General features: G+C 39.3%; 1 pseudogene; it reads right to left on the bottom strand.

Annotated features, from left to right (window-relative positions):
* Positions 1-11,918: 11,918 nt before the first annotated feature.
* Positions 11,919-12,448, bottom strand: LOC101112984 (ADP-ribosylation factor-like protein 1; annotated as a pseudogene).
* Between the last annotated feature and the right edge of the window lie 1,091 nt (positions 12,449-13,539).

Genomic DNA, 13,539 nt, shown 5'->3' with positions numbered 1-13,539 from the left:
CTTGCTCTCCGCTTTCCTGGCTGAATTGCCATCTGAAATGTGGGTACTCACCAAACCTGCTTATTCTGCCTGGGCTTCTGAGATCGGACCGGGGAGACCTCAGTGCCTCCTCTTTTTTGGGAGAATGGAAAGACGCCTGTGGCCTATGTAGGTGGTGATTGGTATTCCATGTAAACCAGTTATTCAGCCTCTTTTCTCCACTAATTCTCCTACTACACTATCTGTTTCTAATCTCCCTCTATATCTGTAATTAAATAAGTTTTTTTCCAGGATGACGACTCCGTCCCCACCTTTGAATCACCCTGGATCCACCGGGGCTGTACCCCAGCAAGTGGCGCCCGAACAGGGACTGTTCAGCAACTGGCTCTGCTTTACCATGAAGTTGTTGTCAGTTTGGTAACATCCCCCTTTTATGTGATTTCCTTCCTTCTCTATTCATATCACTCTTATTGCACTAGAGTTACACCTTCCATCTCATCAGAGTTTGAACCAACTCTCGTTTCTTCATAGTGAGAAGAGTCTAAAGCCTGGTAATTGGGTTTCCAAATGCTAGATAGAGAGATTCGAAAGGGATCTGTGAATGCAAGATCACCACATCATTGCTTAAAACTCAGAACGTCCCACTTTTGTAGCTTGTGTCAAAAGCACTGAAAAACTTGAATTCTTTGCTCTAATCTTTTGGCCATGGAGGTTTCTGTTGTTCTTGAGATCCCTTAACAATATGATTAAGGCTTAAAAAGATCACTACTTAGTCTATTTTTCTATCTGCTCCTGGAATTGTTTGTGTCTGACTACTCAAACACATTCTGGAAACTATCCTCTTAGGAAGCTGACCAATTATTACTAGTTTACCCTGAATCCGGCAAGGCATGAGGTGAAGCTCCATGAAAGTGAATTTGTTGGTGGCCTTGAAGTTGGAGGAAGGTGCTGAGGATCATTTCCATTATATTCTACAAGTTCCATCAATCTGTACCTGCCAAATAAAATTCAGTAGGCTTTAGAGTTCTTCCTGTCTGCTGGTTCTTAACTCCTCATTGTTGAGGCTTTGCTAGAGAGTAGATCCCTGGGCTGGGAAGATCCCCTGGAGGAGGGCATGGCAACCTACTCCAGTATTCTTGCCTGGAGAATCCCATGGACAGAGGAATGTGGCAGGCTACAGTCCATAGGTTTGCAAAGAGTCAGACATGACTAAAGCAACTTAGCATATATCCTAATTGAATGAGAAATTCAGGTGTCTTGAGAATTATATTTACTGGCTGTCAATTTTCCAGTTTTGCTGAGTTTCTTTATACAGGGTGAAGGTCCTAGAAAAGAATCCCTAGAAAGGCGGTAACAGAATAATAGGTAGAGGGAAGAAGGATGTAGTGATGTCAGCTGGATGAGCATGACTTTTCTCTCTGGTCATGTGAACAGTTTACATTCACTTATTTAAGGGAAGCATTTTTCAAGTTGGGACTCAGGCTGAAAGGACGGCATGATGTCAGTGCCATGCAGATCCACCACATAAAACCAGTATTTCTGTGGAATTGATTAATCTGGCTTGTTTACATCACTTAAGCTATTCCCATAGGCCCAAGGTTGTTTGTCTGTCTTGTAGATTAGCTATGGTTATGGGACTAGCTGGTAAGATGTATGCAGTGGATGCTATGATGTGTTGTCCAAATCCAACTACAGGAACAAAACATTTGTTAGCTTAGCTGGTTGGGGAGTTGTGGGAAGATTTCAGCCCTCAGCTGGAAATTGTCTGAAATTGTCTCAGCTGAAACAAGCTACCAGACACTCTTCCTGGGGTGGCCTGTGTTCAAGACTCAACCACACAGAGGTATAAAGTTTGAATTTCTCTCTCCAATTCAGGACAGCTTTGAATCATCTTGTATTCAGAAAGCCTCACAGTTTCAGCCAAAATATTGTTACAATGGCATATCTGCTCAGCTTCTACCTCTGCCAATCCTGTCCCTTCCTTCCCACAGACATTGATCCCAATATCCCTTTCTGATAGGCTCACAGTGTGCTAACCTTTGTTGTAGGTTAGATTCTTTGGGAAGCCAGCTATTAATGTAAGGTGACATTTAACTTCCGCATCCAATTTAGGGGGTTGGGAGTTCAGTTGTCTTTAGGAACAGTCTACTGCTTCCAGGGGAGTCAATGGCAGTGTGGAATAGCTATTCTTTCACTACGGCTCTAGCTCCTCGTTGACCAACTAAGGGAAGCAGATTGCCTCATTTCTTTGGAATGGAACTGACACATGTTCTCAAGTCAATCTCATTCACTTTCAAGTACTTCTCATATGAAACTCTTTTCTCCTTCAACTTTTGGAGCTAGTTTACACCTCTATGGCAGAAAGTGAAGAGGAACTGAAGAGCCTCTTGATGAAAGTGAAAGTGGAGAGTGAAAAAGTTGGCTTAAAGCTCAACATTCAGAAAACGAAGATCATGGCATCCGGTCCCATCACTTCATGGGAAATAGATGGGGAAACAGTGGAAACAGTGTCAGACTTTCTTTTTTTGGGCTCCAAAATCACTGCAGATGGTGACTGCAGCCATGAAATTAAAAGACGCTTGCTCCTTGGAAGAAAAGTTAAGACCAACCTAGACAGCATATTCAAAAGCAGAGACATTACCTTGCCAACTAAGGTCCGTCTAGTCAAGGCTATAGTTTTTCCTGTGGTCATGTATGGATGTGAGAGTTGGACTGTGAAGAAGGCTGAGCACCGAAGAATTGATGCTTTTGAACTGTGGTGTTGGAGAAGATTCTTGAAGGTCCCTTGGACTGCAAGGAGATCGAACCAGTCCATTCTGAAGGAGATCAGCCCTGGGATTTCTTTGGAAGGAATGATGCTAAAGCTGAAACTCCAGTACTTTGGCCACCTCATGTGAAGAGTTGACTCATTGGAAAAGACTCTGATGCTGGGAGGGATTGGGGGCAGGAGGAGAAGGGGATGACAGAGGATGAGATGGCTGGATGGCATCACTGACTCTATGGACCTGAGTCTGTGTGAACTCCAGGAGTTGGTGATGGACAAGGAGGCCTGGCGTGCTGCGATTCATGGGGTCGCAAAGAGTCGGACTTGACTGAGCGACTGAACTGAACTGAACTTACACCTCTATGGCCCCTCTGATGCTGGTCCCTAGGAGTCAACCAACACTGAGGCTGGAAGAAAATTCAGCTTCACATGAAGTGTAATGAGAGCACAGGTTTCAGCCCCCAAGATAGCTTTTGCTGGATGAAGTTGCATAGTCTCTCTCACACACACACACATGCACACACACACACACACACACACACACACACACACACACACAATGTATGGCTCTGCTGGTGAAAATTTCTATTCTGAGGAAAATTCCAGAGGGAATCAGCTATGAATGGCTTAATTAGTCTTTTGTTCTTTGATCCAGATTTTGTGACTTGTGCATTTAAAGCCAACCCTAAATCTTAAATATTTTCTCCTGGCTAAGCAGAGTTCCTCATCTTTGAAGTCCTAATCCACCCATGAATATTTCATCTTAGGATCATGAGAGAGGCCAGGGTCATCTTAGTCCCCCTTGGGAGGATGAATCAATTCTGAGGCATGGAAGGCTTTTGTCTACATGAAGATCCAGACCTTTGTGACACAGTCAAATTTTACTGGCTTGTGGGGAAGGAGGTGGTTAATTGGCTTATTTATTTGGGGGCCTAAATAAGAGAGGGACTGGAAAAACAGTTCCACTGGGGCAATGAGATAGACTTTGTGGGAATGTAGGACTAGATCAATTCTGTCATCTTGGAGGTTGTGGTGTGCCTCACCAATTACTTAAAAAGAAATAAGATATTGTCTCTTAAAAATATTTATTTCCTGTTACTTAAAAAGCACCAGCTAGGGATGTTGACCAAATCAGGAGGAGTGAGCCCTTAATTCCAACAGCCTGTGTCTGCAACTGTCATTCAGAGAGCTGCCATTTGCTAGCGCCCAGAATGCAGGAGTAGAACCTCAGGAATACTTGGGAGTCGAGTCTCTCACCCCTAGGAAGGGCTTCGCTTAGTCAGTTATTCCTCAGTATTTGCCCTGATTTGAAGCAAGTGATCTGGGTTTTTATAGTGCTGCTGCCATCAGTGTTCCCTGATTTGGTTTCTTCCCTGTGATGACAGTCTCTGACTTGTGATCCCATTTCCTTACTGTTTTGTGCAAAGAGCATTTTCTTAATAAGTCACATGTCATGAGTTCTTATCTTGGGGTCTGCTCCTGGGAAACTTGGGAAAAGTCTTAGGCACTCTAGGATCAAAAGCACAAAATACCTTTGAACAAAGTTTTTAAGTTTCTGTATATGTATATTATGAAATCAATAGAATCCTATCATAGTTGGTAACGTAGAAACTTAAACCATCATCATGAATACAGGATGGAGAACAATTTACTTGGAAGCTGTAGTAAATACTTCTGAGGGTTAGTCCAAGCTGAATGTGAGCAAACAAAATTTGTGATTATAGAAAACACTAATTCTAGGATCTAAAATAGTAACTCTGGACTATATTCAATGAAATCTGATTATTAGTATGCTGATGAAGTCCTACAATTTAGGGGTCTTTAAAAAATATCATACAGTGAATCTGGAGACATTCCAAAACAGAAGGGACATGGTTTATTTTAGATGTAAATTAAGAAGAACTGAGATGCAATAGGGCCTTCTTTCTCATTGTCATTCCTCCACTTCTGGACTTGGAGGTGATGTCACACCACAGAGCTTGGGAACTGGCCTGCTTGTTGCCTGTGTGGGGGCAGGTAGGTACAGCCTGGAAGAGTGTGAGAAGACTCCCTTACCACAGCATGAGCTTATACCACATGGAAACAGGAGAGACCAGGGCAAATAACAATTTCTGCACAGACTATTCAAAAGTACATTTTCTCAGTGTGAACTTTCCAGAAAAATTTGGATTATGTCTGTTAAGGCAGCAGATATTTCTTCATGGTACACTGCAAATGATGGCCATACAGTAACCTTGAGTCTTTGCTTACCTCACTTCTCTTTTTTCCTTCAATTATACTGCCCTGGCCTTGCACCTTCCATTAGAAGTCATAAGCTAAAGATTAATCTCTGACTTTAGCTCTGTTTTCTAGAGGATGGAGGCTAAGACATTTATTGATTATTTCCTTGAAGGCAATCAAGTGATATTAAAAAATAGAATGCTTAGGAAATTGCTAAGGGAAAATGATTAAATATAGATTCAGACAATGTAGATCATTTCAGAGATATGACTTAGTTTACCCTATGCTGCTCAAATTCTGAAGGATGTGTATGTCTATTTTATTTCTCAGTTTTGGAGGACAGTAGTGAAGAAAAGGCAAAAGTATGGATACAGCTGGGAAAGGAGAGAGTGGGATGAATTGAGAGAGTAGCATAGACATATATGCCTGACCATGTGTAATATAGACAGCTAGTGGGAAGCTGCTGTATAGCCCAGGGAGCTCAGTTCAATGCTCTATGAAGACTTAGAGGGGTGGGATGAGGAAGGGGTGGGAAGAAGGCTCAAGAGGGAGGCGCTATGTGTATACTTATAACTTATTAATAAAAACAAAAAAGCAGAAAACCACAACATTGTAAAGCAGTTATCCTCCAATTTAAAATGAATAAAGCCAAAAAAAAATACTTAAGGATAATATGGTTGTAGAAGTTAATGCAATCTTCATGAAAGGACTTCTGAAACAGATTAAAATATAAAGAAGAAAAAAGATGGAAAAAGACACTTTAAAATGATGCAGAAAAATTAAAAGTTTGTAAAAATGTATCAGGCAAATAAAAACTAAGCAGATATTTTGTTCAATGCTAATACTAACACAAGAATATAAATATTAGAGGCAAAGACATAAATTTGATATTGATAAGAAGTATATGTCACCAATATAAGTCAAATACTTATGTAGACAGTATGCCAAAATATATGAAATCAACACTTTTAGAACTGAAAAATAGACAAAATCAATCAGTCTAATTTTAACATTTTTCTTGGGAACTAGAAAATCGAAGAAAACTAAAAATAAGGCTATAAATGATTCAAGCAATTAACCACCTTGGCTTATTATAAAATTTGGCTAACTAAAGAGTAGAAATTACAATATAACATTCTAAATCCATTGCAATTAATTCATAAAGTAGCAAAAACATTTCTGTAAATGAAATACGCTTACAAATAACATTTATTTTAATTTTTTTCTTAATCCATTCAGAAATCCACAAAACAAGCATATGCTTTTAAGGATACAGTTTAAGTAGTACTAAGAATAAAATGATCTGATATTTTATTCATTTTTAGAAAACAGGACAGAAAATAAGCCACACATTTAACTCAAGAATTAAGAGGAAAGCTTATTTCAAAGAAAGTAGATGTAAGAATTAATAAAGACAGAGGCAGAAGTTTCTGAGGTGGAAGGGATGGGGGAAATCAATATATGACCAATAAAACCAGGACAGCTGCATTTCTTATAATATTATTAAAGAGGCATTCCTTTGGCAAAACCAACTTTTGCCAATAAATTTGAAAATATAGATGAAATGCATAATTCTCTAGGATGATATAAAATTGTTTCAAGAAAAGATTACAAGTCCTTGGCAGGACCACTAGAGTGAGTAATGGATTAATATCATTCCTGATCTAAACCTGCCTGTCATCTGGCTCCTCTTTGGAAACCTCAGAGTTAAAGTCACTCACTGAGGACATTGTGGTGCCTCACATGCTGTGAACCTTGGTCTGGGAGACTGCTCTGGACTGGTGAAGATGCTTGTGTATGCTCAGTTGTGACAGACTCTGTGACACCATGGATGGTAGCCCAGCAGGCTCCTCTATCCATGGGATACTCCAGGCAAGAAAATAAGAGTGGGTTGCCATTTCCTCCTCCAGGGGATCTTCCCAGGCCAGGAAGAACTAAGTAAACACTGTTAAATTAAAGCTATGTGTCTCCTGAATCTGGCAGCAGATTAGAATCTGTAATAACCACTAATATTCTTGCTAGTTAAAGAGCTACCTCTAAAAATGCATGAGGCATAGATGGTTTCATAGCTACTTTTAAAGAACCTTCAAGCAACAGATTGCACTCCATTATTATTTAAATAGTTCTGGCACACAGAGTAAGATGTCTCAACTTATTTAAAATGCCTAGCATAACCTTTTTCCTGAATAGGACCAGTTGAGCACATAAAACTGTAGGTCAGTTTCACTTTTGGTGAGAGACAGATGAAACGGTAGAGGAACCAGAGATCAAATTGCCAACATTCATTGGATCATAGAGGAAAGCAAGGGAATTTCAGAAAAAACATCTACATCTCCTTCATTGATGACAGGGCTTTCCATGTGGCACTAGTGGTAAGGAACTCACCTTCCATTGCTAGGAGACTTAAGAGATGTGAGTTGGATCCCTGGGTCAGGAAGATACCCTGGAGAAGGAAATGGCAACCCACTCCAGTATTCTTGCCTGAAGAATTCCGTGGACAGAGGAGCCTGGCAGGTTATAGTTCAGGATGGGGAACACATGTACACCCATGGCTGACTCATGTCAATATACGGCAAAACCCACTACAATACTGTAAAGTAATTAGCCTCCAATTAAAATAAATAAATTAATTAAAAACAAAAAATACTCTGTAATGATGAATATTGGAAAATCTAAAAAAGAGCTGATATATGTACATGTGTTCCCCATCCTGAACCCCCCTCCCACCTCCCTCCCCATCCCATCCCTCTGGGTCATCCCAGTGCACCAGCCCTGAACACCCTGTCTCATTTATCAAACCTTGACTGGCGATCTGTTTCATATATGATAATATACATGTTTCAATGCTATTCTCTCAAATCATCCCACCCTCACCTTCTCCCGCAGAGTCCAACAGACTGTTCTTTACATCTGTGTCTCTTTTGCTGTCTCGCATATAGGGTTATCGTTACCATCTTTCTAAATTCCAAATATATGCATTGAAAAAAGTGAAAAGTGAAAGTGAAGTAGCTCAGTCATGTCCGACTCTTTGAGACCCCATGGACTGTAGCCTACCAGGCTCCTCCCTCCATGGGATTCTCCAGGCAAGAGTAGGGAGTGGGTTGCCATTTCCTCCTCCAGGGGATCTTCCTGACCCAGGGATCGAACCTGGGTCTCCCACATTTCAGGCAGACGCTTTAGCCTCTGAGCCACTTCCTTCACTCTGTATAATAGGCTCCAGTTTCATCCACCTCATTAGAAGTGATTCAAATACATTCTTTTTAATGGCTGAATAATATTCCATCGTGTCATTACAGAGTATTGAGTAGAGTTCTCTGTGTTATATAGTAGGTCCTTGCATGCATGCTCAGTCAATTCAGTCGTGTCAGACTCTTTGCAACTCCGTGGACTATAGCCCACCAGGCTCCTCTGTCCATGGGATTCTCCAGGCAAGAATACTGGAGTGGGTTGCCATGCCCTCCTCCAGGGGATCTTCCTGACCCAGGGATTGAACCCATGTCTCCTGCATTGCAGGTGGATTCTTTACTCACTGAACCACCTGGGAAACCCATAGTAGGTCCTTATTAGTTACCTATTTTATATATAGTAGAGTGTATATGTCAATCTCAATCTTCCAATTTATCCCTCTCCCCCTTTCCCCTCAGGTAACCATAAGCTTGTTTCTTAAATCTGTAGCTCTGTTTCAGTTTTGTAGGTAAGTTCATTTGTACCATTTTTTTTAGATTCTACATACAAGTGATATTATACAATATTTGTCCTTCTCTGTCTGACTTACTTCACTCAGTATGACAATCTCTAGGTCCATTCACGTTGTACCAATGACACTATTTCATTTTCTATGGCTGAGAAATATTCAAGTGTATATGTGTACCACATCTTCATTATCCATTCTTCTGTTGATGGACATTGAGGTTGCTACCATGTTCTGGTCATTGTAAAAAGTGCTGCAATGAACACTGGGATGCATGTATCTTTTTGAATTATAGTTTTCTTTGGATATATACCCAGGAGTGGGATTACTAGGTCATATGGTAGCTATCTTTTTAGCTTTTTAAGGAACCTTCATACTATTCTCCCTAATGACTGCACCAGTTTACATTTCTATGAACAGTGTAGGAGGATTCCCTTTCCTTCACCCCCTCTCTAATATCTATTGCTTACAGATTTTTGATGAGGGCCATTCTGACCAGTGTGCGTGGTTTTGATTTGCATTTCTCTAATAATTAGAGATGTTGAGCATCTTTTCAAGATGCTTTTAGCATCTTGTGCTTTTTAGCCATCTTTATGTCTTCTTTGGAGAAATGTCTGTTTAGATCTTCTGCTCATTTTTTGATTGGATTGTTTGTGGGTGTTTTTTTTTTTTTTTTGACATGGGATGTTTGTATATTTTGGAGATTAATCTCTGTAGGTTGCTTCATTTGCAGATATTTTCTCCTATTCTGTGGGTTGTCTTTTCGTTTGGTTTATAGTTTCCTTTGCTGTGCAAAAGCTTTTTGAATTAGAGTTTTCTCCAGATATATGCTCAGAAATGGGATTGCTGGATCACGTGGACACTATTTTTAGTTTTTTGAAGAACCTTCCTACTGTCCTCCAACGTAGCTGCACCAATTTATATTCTTACAACAGTGTGGGAGGGTTCCCTTTTCTCCACACCCTTGCTAACATTTTTTTAATTTGTAGAATTTTTGGTGATGGCCATTCTGACCAGTGTGAGGTGATATCTCACCATGATTTGATTTGTGGTTTTCTCTAATAATTAATGATTTTGAACATCTTTTTTAGGTGCCTGCTGGTCATCTGTATATCTTCTTTGGAAAAATGCCTATTAAGGGCTTCTGCCCACTGTTTGATTGTTTTTTTTTTGTTGTTGTTGTTTTTGTGTTTGTTATTGAGTTATATGAGCTGTTTGTACACTTTGGATATTAACCTCTATTAGTTCCATCATTTTCAAATATTTTTGCCCATTCTGTAGGTGTCTTTTCATTTTGTTTATGGGTTCCTTTGCTATGCAAAAGCTTGTAAGTTTGATCAGATCTCATTTGTTTATTTTTGTTTTCATTTCTATTGTCTTGAAAGACAGACCTAAGAAAACAGTGGTATGATTTATGTCAGGAATGTTTTGCCTATGTTCTCTTCAAGGAGTTTTATGGTGTCATGCCTTGTGTTTAAGTCTTTAACTCATGTTCACTTTATTTTTCTGTAGAGTGTGAAGGTATACTGTAAGTTCAATCATTTATAGTGGCTGTCCAACCTTCCCAACACCACTTGCTTCTCTGTCTTTTCCCCATTGTATATTCTTGCCTCCTTTGTTAAAGATTAATTGATGATAGATATGTGGGTTTATTTCTAGGTTTTCTCTTCTGTTCCATTAATCCATGTGTACATTTTTGTGCCAATACCTCACTGTTTTGATTACAGTAGGTTTATAGTATTGTCTAAAGTCCGAGAGGGTTATGCCTCCTGCTTTATTCTTTTGCTTCAGACTTGCTTTGGCAATTGTGGATCTTTTGTGGGTCCATTTAAATTTTAGGATTATTTGTTCTATTTCTAGTTCTATGAAAAATATCATGGGCGATTTGATAGGGATCACATTATATTTGTAGATTACTTTGGGTAGTATGTCCATTTTAACAATATTCTTTCAGTCCAAAAGCATAGGGTATTTTTCCATTACTTTGAATCATCTTCAGTTTCCTTTATTAACAGTTTATACTTCTCAGTGTATAAGTCTTTCTCTCCTTGGTCAGGTTGATTCCTAGGTATTTTTTCCTGATGCAATTTTAAAGAGATTGTTTTTCTAATTTCCCTTTCTGGTAATTCATTGCTAACATAAATAAATACAACCAATTTTTTAATTTATTTTTATTTTAATTTAATTTTATTTTAAATTTTAAAATCTTTAATTCTTACATGTGTTCCCAAACATGAACCCCCTCCACCTCCCTCCCCATAACATCTCTCTGGGTCATCCCCATGCACCAGCCCCAAGCATGCTGTATCCTGCGTCAGACATAGACTGGTGATTCAATTGTTACATGATAGTATACATGTTAGAATGCCATTCTCCCAAATCATCCCACCCTCTCCCTCTCCCTCTGAGTCCAAAAGTCCGTTATACACATCTGTGTCTTTTTTCCTGTCTTGAATACAACCAATTTTTATGTGTTAATCTTATATCTTACTACCTTGCTGAATTCACTTCTCAGTGCTAGTAGTTTTTGTGTGTAGTCTTTAGTATCCTCTCTATATAGTATCATGCCATTTTGCAAATATTATAATTTTATCTCTTCCCTTACAATTTGGATTGCTAAGTCACTTCAGTCGTGTCCAACTCTGTGTGACCCCATAGACAGCAGCCCACCAGGCTCCCCCATCCCTGGGATCCTCCAGGCAAGAACACTGGAGTGGGTTGCCATTTCCTTCCCTAATGCATCAAAGTGAAAAGTGAAAGTGAAGTCGCTCAGTCATGTCCAACTTAGCGACCCCATGGACTGCAGCCTTCCAGGCTCCTCCATCCATGGGATTTTCCAGGCAAGAGTACTGGAGTGGGGTGCCACTGCCTTTTAGCTTATACTATTCTTGTATGACTGCGGTGACTAGGACTTCTAGTACTATATTGAATAGATGTGGTGAGAATGGGCATCCTTGTCTTGTTCCAAATTTTAGGGGGGAAGCAGTCAGCTAAAAAGCTGACTTTCACCATTGAGTATTATGTTGGCTGTGAATTGTCATAAACAGCTTTTATTCTGTTGAGCTCTGTTTCCTCTATACTCACTTTGGTAAGAGTTTCTTTTTTAAACTTATTTTTAATATTTATTACAAATGTTGTAGGCGGTTTGGTATATGCCAACAATCATGCAGTGTTAACATTTAGGAGTGTGAAAAACACTCAACAGTTTCCAAAGGGATATATATGTGATATGGTCTTCATTTCAGAGAAGCATAAGTGACTGGATCACTGTCTGCTCTTTAGTGCTTCACCTAACCATTCCATGGCCTCATCAAAGCAAGTGCCTTTGGTTACTGAAGTTTTGAACATTTGCTATTTTCAGTCCTTCAAGATAGGTGGCTCAAGTGAATTTGCCAGCTCTGAGGGAGTCATGTCCTGTTCCATTGTCCTGCTTATTTGTAAACCCCCTAAAATGGCTCTTCTCAGCTCTTCTTCCTCCAACTTGGAAACTAACTCTGATTTCAAAATACCAGTTTGGTCTTGGTCACCACAATCTACTACGTAAATGACTGCATGAGAGTTTGAATAATAACATCAGTTGTCTGCCCTCCCAAATCCCAGACTTGGAATTTAAGGTTTTTGTATGTTACCATCTCAATATTAAATCCAATGGTAGGAATAGTAGCAATGACTTCTCCAGCCTGTAATCAGTACAAAATTGTGGTTTTTCCTGCTCCATCTAATCCAAAGATTAAAATTCTCATTTCCTAGGTTCCAAACAAACTGGAAAAAATGCTTGAGAAAATGTTACCCATGATGAACCACCTGTCCACCCTCATCAACCAAAGCCAGTTCAGCTCCCAGGCAGTTTTCTTGAAAACTTGCTTAGCCTGCAACTTCTGCATTGGACTCCTGGCAGTGCTTGGAGCAAAGGGCAATGGCGACTGCACACCAGGAAACTGGTAAGAGTTTAATTTTATCAAATGCTTTTTCTGCATCTGTTGAGATGATCATGTGTTTTTTGTTTTTTGTTGATGTGACGTATCACATTGTTTGATTTGCATATGTTAAACCATCCTTGTGATCCTGGGATGACTCCAGCTTGGTTATGGTGTATGATCTGTGTGTTGCTGAATTCAGCTAGATAATATTTTGCTGAGAATTTTTGTACCTATATTTGTCCAAGATATTGGCCTGTAATTTTCTAATAGTGTCTTTGTCTGGTTTTGGTATCAGAGTGATGGTGGCTTCATATTGATAGAATGCCTTTGGGAGCGTTCCCTCCTCTTGTATCTTTTGAGAGAGTTTAAGGAGGAGTGGTACAAGTTCTTCTTTGTGTGTTAGGTAGAATTCTCCAGTAAAGCCATCTAGTCCTGGACTTTTGTTTGCAGGGAGGTTTTTTTTGGTGGTTTTTTTTTTTTTTTAAATTACAGATTTATTACAGAATTTTTATTACAGATTCTACTTATTGGTCTGTTCAAATCGTCTCTTTTTGATTGAGTTTTGGTGGGCTGTGTTTCTAGAAAGTTGCCCAAAGTTGCCCATTTCTTCTAGATTGCCCAATTTGTTGGCATTTGATAATACTTTCAGATGTTCCCCCCCGCCCCCGCTGCAGTATCTGTTGTTATTTTCCTCTATTTCTCCCCTTATTTTGTTTATTTAGGTGAGCTGGGCCAGAGGTTTGTCAATTTTGTTTACCTTTTCAAAGAATCAACTTTAAGTTTTATTGATTTTTTCCAATTTTTAATCTCTATTTTATTTTCCCTTTCATCTTCATTATATCTTTCAGATAACTTTAGGTTTTGTTTGTTCTTCTTTTTTCTAATACTTCCATTGGAGAGTTTTATATTCAAGTATTTTTAGATTATAATACAGTCTCAAGATGTTAAAGATCAAAATACTCAGA

The sequence above is a fragment of the Ovis aries genome, chromosome 7, assembly GCF_016772045.2.
Source record: "Ovis aries strain OAR_USU_Benz2616 breed Rambouillet chromosome 7, ARS-UI_Ramb_v3.0, whole genome shotgun sequence".
Taxonomy (NCBI): Eukaryota; Metazoa; Chordata; class Mammalia; order Artiodactyla; family Bovidae; genus Ovis; species Ovis aries.
Note: the sequence above shows the minus strand (reverse complement) of the source record. Positions and strands in the feature narration are given on the sequence as shown.